We start from the raw sequence: 7,250 nt of genomic DNA on the forward strand, positions 1-7,250 counted from the left end.
TATCGAGGAGGTTTATCGATCCGGAGCTATCCAAATAAATAATGCCGAAGGTACTAACCCGAAGGTTGTTAATGGGCAACGAATAAAACATTATATCTCAGGTACGCCCATTAATGTTGAAAGCAATATTATCCAAACTATGACACCTGAAGAACACATAAAAGAAACCTTCCAGAACACTCCAGAATCGTGAATAAAGGGAGGTACGTGATACGGTAAGTACACGGACTCCGAAAAATCCGCAAAAATATTTTTTGTCAGTTTTGGAATATTTAGAAAATTAGGAAAATAAGAAACTACCAGGAAAGTGACCCTGGTGGGCATGATACACTAGGGCGCGTCTGGCTTGCCAGGCGCACCCTGGTGGGTTATTCCCACCTCTGGTACTTTCCAGACTCCGTTTTTCTTCCATTGTCCTTGTTCCCCAAGATAAAAAATCTTTATATACTCCCTGAACTTGTTGACCTCCGTATCACGGAGAAATCTCCTTTTTTCTTTTCCCGCTGTTTTGCCGACAGATCTAAAATTATGTCGTCTCAAGATTCCAAGAAGGAGAGCCCGGTTTCTTATCAGCCTTTCAAAAAAAATATCTTCAAGGACATCTATCCTTACAGATGGTTTTCTGATGAAGAGGATGAAGATGAAACAATTCCTTCTCGCTTCCTGATGGAAAGCAAGGAAGCATTGTGCAAGAGGATACTAAAGCTCGAGGAGGAGAAGGATGAGTAGAGGATAGATAATTTCTACCTCCAAAACTCTCTAGAGAAAAAGGATAAGACCGCTTCTACTTCATCACCACCACCTCCTTCTTCATCACCAAAAGAAATTGAGTATCGGGTATGGGCACTCCCCTTGGCTTTCGCCAAGCTTGGGGGAGGTGCCCCGGTATTCTATCATATCCACTAGCTTTTGCCTTTACTTTTCTTAGTTCGATCCATGGTTATCTTTTGCTTTAGATGAATAAAAGTTTAGTTCGATCCTTACTTTTCGAGAATTTGCTTAGTGTTCAATCTTTGTAATCGTGTGCGAAATATATAATAAAGTTTAGTTTGAGTTTTGCTTTATTTACTTTCTTGTTTCTATAAAAATAAAAGAAATAAATGAAAATGATCATACGCTAATTGATACGTCTCGAACGTATCTATAATTTTTTTATTGTTCCATTCTAGTATATTATCTGTTTTGGATGTTTAATAGGAATTTATATGTTATTTTATATTATTTTTGGGACTAACCTATTAACCGAGGGCCCACTGCCAGTTTCTATTTTTTTTGCCTATTTTAGAGTTTCGCAGAAAAGGAATACCCAACGGACTCCAAACGAAATGAAACCTTGGCGATGATCTTTCTTGGACCGAAAGCAAACCAGAAGACTTGGAGATGAAGTCAGAGATGCAACAAGGAAGCCACGAGGTAGGAGGGCGCGCCCCCACCCCATGGGCCCCTCGTAGCTCCCCTGACCTAGTTCCTTCGCCTATATATACTCTTATACCCTGAAAACATCCAGGAGAGCAACAAAATCACTTTTCCACCGTTGCAACCTTCTGTACCCGTGAGATCCCATCTAGGGACCTTTTCCGGTGTCCTGCCGGAGGTGGATTCGATCATGGAGGGCTTCTACATCAACACCATTACCTCTCCGATGAAGCGTGAGTAGTTTACCATAGACCTTCAGGTCCATAGTTATTAGCTAGATGGCTTCTTCTCTCTCTTTGATTCTCAATACCATGTTCTCCTTTATGTTCTTGGAGATCTATTCAATGTAATATTCTTTTGCGGTGTGTTTACCAAGATCTGATAAATTGTGGATTTATGATCAGATTATCTATGAATATTATTTGGTTCTTCTCTAAAATCTTATATGCATGATGTGATATGTTTGCAAGCCTCTTCGAATTTTCGGTTTAGTTTGGCCTACTTGATTGATCTTTCTTGCAATGGTAGAAGTGCTTAGCTTTGGGTTCAATCTTGCGGTGTCCTATCCCAGTGACAGTAGGGGCAGCAAGGCACGTATTGTATTGTTGCCATCGAGGATAAAAAGATGGGGTTTCCATCATATTGCTTGAGTTAATTCCTCTACATCATGTCATCTTGCTTAATGTGTTACTCCGTCCTTAATGAACTTAATACTCTAGATGCATGCTGGATAGCGGTCGATGTGTGGAGTAATAGTAGTAGATGCAGGCAGGAGTCGGTCTACTTGACACGGGCATGATGCCTATTTTCATGATCATTGCCTTAGATATCGTCATAACTATGCGCTTTTCTATCAATTGCTCGCCAGTAATTTGTTCACCCAACACAATATTTTCTATCTTGAGAGAAGCCACTAGTGAAACCTATGTCCCCCGGGTCTCTTTTCCATTATATTGAATCTGGTTTACATGTTGCTAGTTTCTGATCTACTATTTCGCAATCTTTACTTTCCAATCTATAAACCAAAAATACCAAAAATATTTACTTTACCGTTTATCTATCTCTATCAGATCTCACTTTTGCAAGTGACCGTGAAGGGATTGACAACCCCTTTGTCGCGTTGGGTGCAAGTTGTTGATTGTTTGTGTAGGTATTCCACGACTTGGCGTTGTCTCCTACTGGATTGATACCTTGGTTCTCAATACTGAGGGAAATACTTACGCTACTTTGCTACACCACCCTTTCCTCTTCAAGGGAAAACCAACACAAGCTCAAGAGGTAGCAAGAAGGATTTCTGGTGCCGTTGCCGGGGGAGATCTATGTCAAGTCAAGCCATACCAAGTACCCATCATAAACTCTTCTCCCTTGCATTACATTATTCGTCGTTTGCCTCTCGTTTTCCTCACCCCCACTTCTAAAACAATTTAATTTTTTTTGCCTTTTCTTCGCCTTCTTCGCGTATGTCCATTTTGTTTGTGTTTCCATGTGCGTTCTATTTGCTTGCATCTTTGCTTGCTAAAAATGTTCTACTTGGATCATGTTTGATCTATATGTGCTCGTGCTGAAACCCAAACTAGTTTAGTTGAGGGAAAAAATTTAGATGAGCATGCCATTTTGTGTGTCACCGTTTGTGTGAAAAAGGAAGACTCTTATGAAATCAAATAAATAGTTTGCTGCGTTATGCTTGGAATCTTTATGAAATTTATTATTTTACCTGTTTCTCTAAGAACACCATCCCTACCTATGTGAGTTTAATGATAATGAAATCTTATCTTCTTATGCAAAGGGTGTTTATAGTTACTATGATATCGAACAAATTGAAGAATTTGTTGCTTTTAAGGGTGCTTATGAAGTTGCTTCTTTGATTGAAAAATATGATATTACTCTCTACAAATCTGAAATTTTTGACATCCTTAAATATTGCTATGAAAACTATGCTCATAATGTCTATGTCAAAAAAATTATAGAGAGAATGACTGTTGCTTTGGAAGAAGATAATGATATGCATGAATCTATAGATAATTATGATTCCGATGATTTGATTGAAATATCCCTCGATGAACATGATGCTTGCTATTCTTGTGGCCATGATGCCAATATTTATGGAGATGAATTTGCTATGGTCCCTTATGTTAAACATGAGATTGTTGCTATTGCACCCATACTTGATAGTTCCTTCGATGAAAAGCATGATTGCAATGATGTTGTTATAAATTCTATTAATGTCAATGTGCTAGTAATATGCAAAACCCTAAGCTTGGGGATGGTAGTTTTGCTATGTCTACCATTTGTTGCAATGATCAAGATTGGGGTGATTCTTTTTTTGATCTTGAAAATTTCTTTAAGCCCCATAATGAATATGAGATTGATAATAGTGTTTGCAATATTCCTGAAAGTGGGTTTGAAAGAGTGTCAATTTTATATCCCACATATTTGGAGAATGTTCAATCTTATGAAATTTTTGATAAAAGTGGGTTTGGAGAGGTCATGACTTTAGTTAATGTTAATCCCACTATTTTGGAAGAGTGTCAACTTCACATGCATGTGGATCGTGTTCAAAATATTTTATGTGATAGATATTTTGTTGAATTTTCTTATGATCCCACATTTAATTATTATGAGAGAGGAAAATATGGTTGTAGAAATTTTCATGTTACTAAATTACCTCTCGTTATGTTGAGATTGCTATTGTTTCTTTTCGCTTCCTTGCATATCCTAGTTTTTGCTTGCTATGATGATTTGTTTTCCTATAATATGCCCATTCATAGGAATTATGCTAGACTTAGATATGTTTGTCACGTGTTTCATGATGCTCCCTTTGCGCTTCAACTCTTGTCTTTCATGCGAGCATCATCGAAATCTTAATGCCTACCTAGGGGCGTTAAACGATAGCGCTTGTTGGGAGGCAACCCAATTTTATTTTTGTTATTTGTTTTTTGCTCCTGTTTAGTAATAAATAATTCATCTAGACTCATGTTAGATGTGGTTTCATGTTTTAATTAGTGTTTGTGCCAAGTAGAACCTTTGGGAAGACTTGGGTGAAAGTTGACTTGATCTTGCTGAAAATAGAAACTTTTGTGCTCACGAGTTTATTTGTCATTTTTAACAAAAGAGTGATTTTGAGTTGATTATTTTTGTAGAATATTAATAGACAAATTCCTCACGTACACCAATTTATTTAAGAATTTTTGTAGTTACAGAAGTATACGAGAGTTACATATTACTACAGACTGCTCTATTTTTGACAGATTCTGTTTTTCGCGTTTGTTTGCTTATTTTGATGCATCTATGGGTATGAACCATGGAGAAGTTGGAATACAGTAGATATTACACCAATATAAAGAAAGAATGAGTTTTCAAAAGTACCTAAAAGTGGTGATTTATTTTCTTATACTAACAGAGCTCATGAGATTTTCTGTTGAGTTTTGTGTTGTGAAGTTTTCAGGTTTTGGGTAAGGATTTGATGGACTATGGAATAAGGAGCGGCAAGAGCCTTGTAACGCCCGGATAATTAAGCTACAGTAATTCCCTCCTAATAATGCCACATCATCATGATTACTGTTGTTAAACTCATGTTGGTTCGAAACCGGTTCAAATTTCAAATTTGAATCAAAGTCCAAATTTCAAATTTCTCAAACATACAAAATAAAATGTTCGAAGTGTGGCAAATAATCTTTGGATATTTATCGTATAGAAACCACACTTCTATAGTATGCTTAAATGTCCCAAAATAAATAGAACCTTGGCTTAAACAATTATATAAATGCCTTTTATAATTTCTAAAATATTGAACTATTTTATTTATGAGTGACACTTTTTGTGGCAGAGGGTTAAACTAAAACACTAATCTAGGTGTGGGTCTCATATTTTTAATAAGCTAAAATAATGATAAAATAAAATGGGAAAACGATAAACAGAAAAGAATAAAAAAACATTAAAGAAAATGTAAAAGATAAAGCCTCCCCTCCCCTGGGCCTTGGCCCAGCTAGCTGGCCAGGCCAGCCCACCGCACCCCGTCCCCCTCCTCTGTTCACAGAGGAGGCGTGGACAGCGCCGATGGCCGCCACGGCCCCGGCCATCGCCGTGGTACCCATCCACGCCCCCGCCAGCGCCTATACCTTCCCCCTGGACGCTCCTCACTCCCCCGGTCGAACCCTAGCCGCCACTTATTCCCCCTCTCGCGCCATTGTTCGCTCCCCTGCACACACCCGACGCCTCCACCGTCGTCGCCTTCGTCGAGCTCGCGACCAGCGTCGCCCCCTCGCCTCGTATCCGTGCTAGATCGGACCACCGCCGTCCCCTGCTTCCTCTTAGCCGACCAGACCGAGCCGGGGAGCGCTGCATCGAGCCCCACGATGCCTTTCCTCCTCCTCGGGTCGCCGGCGAACTCCGTTGATTTTGGCCACTCTGCTGCTACTAAGCTCCCGCCGGCCACCGTGTGCGTCAACGTGAGCCCCTCCGTCGTTCCCCTCCTTCCCCCTCTCGATTTCATCGTAGTAGGCCGTCGTGCCCGAAACCCACTCCCCCCCCCATGTGTACGCGTACGTGCCGTTGCTTCTCCTGTGCTGTCGCGGCTGCTGCTGTGCGCGCACTCCCGTGCGTGGCCTCGCCGCGGCTTGCTATGGTGCTATGCCGTTGCTACTGTCTGCCAGCTGTTGCTTTGTCGCTACTTCCTCTGATGCACTGTTGCTGCTGCGGCTAGCCTGCCGCCGTAGCCGCTGGCGCTGCCTACTGTTGCCCGTCGCACCGCGTCGCCTTATCGCGCCGACTGCCACCGCTCCGGTCGCGCCTCAGCGCGAGCGCCCAGCCGTGCGCGAGCCTCGTCTCACGCCTCCTCCCCTGTTGTTGCGGCTCTGCGGCCACAGCTGCCGCCCGCGCCGCGTGTGGCAACCGGACCGCACGTCCCTAGCCGCGTCGGCCATGCCTAGCCGCCCTGCAACCGCGGCCTGCCTCGCCCCTCGCCCCGCGTCGCTCACCGGCCAACCTCACGCCGTGCAGGGCCGCGCCTCGCGCCCAGCTCGTGGGCATGCCATTGGACTCTGCTGCCGCTGTGCTACAAAAGTAACATTCAGTTACTGTAGCTATGGCTAGCTTTGCGAATATTACACTGACTAACTCCTTTGGCAGCCTCTAATCAGCGGTTAAACAATTACTAACAGGCCATAGAAAAATAGGAGTAGAAAGTATACATGATAAACTCCATTTTATCTCACTGAACCAAATCCTTTTGATGTATGGATTAATTCCTACGAAAATCACAAAGTTCAATGTTCTGTTAATAGAAAAACTGAAAACAGCTTTATTTTCATAGCTACCTTAGAGTTGTTGATGATCAAGCAAATGAACTCTAATATAGATAAAAGTGATACTATCTTGTAGATCACAGAAAAATGATCAAAATTGATATAAGGCACAAAATCATAGGACCTACAGATCCATAGTTGTAGCCTTTTTAAAACAGCTAAAAGATGTTTAAAACTGACGAACTCTCAGACTTAGCAGAATTTCAGGGAATTTCAGAATATTGTTTAAATCTTTTAAAATTAATATAAAATAAACCGTAGCTCAGATGGAAAAACTTTGTACATGAAAGTTTCTCAGAATAACGAGACGAATCCGGATACACAGCCCATTCGTCCGCCACACACCCCTAACCTATCGAACTCGCAACTTTCCCCCTCCGGTTCCTTTGTCCGAAAACGCGAAACACCGGGAATACTTTCCCGGATGTTTCCCCCCTTCGCCGGTACCACCTACTACCGCGTTTGGGCACACCTAGCAACACGCCTTGTCATGTCATGCATCGTCATGCATTTGTTTGCATTGTATTTATT

Source organism: Triticum dicoccoides, chromosome 7B (assembly GCF_002162155.2).
Source record: "Triticum dicoccoides isolate Atlit2015 ecotype Zavitan chromosome 7B, WEW_v2.0, whole genome shotgun sequence".
NCBI classification, from domain to species: Eukaryota; Viridiplantae; Streptophyta; class Magnoliopsida; order Poales; family Poaceae; genus Triticum; species Triticum dicoccoides.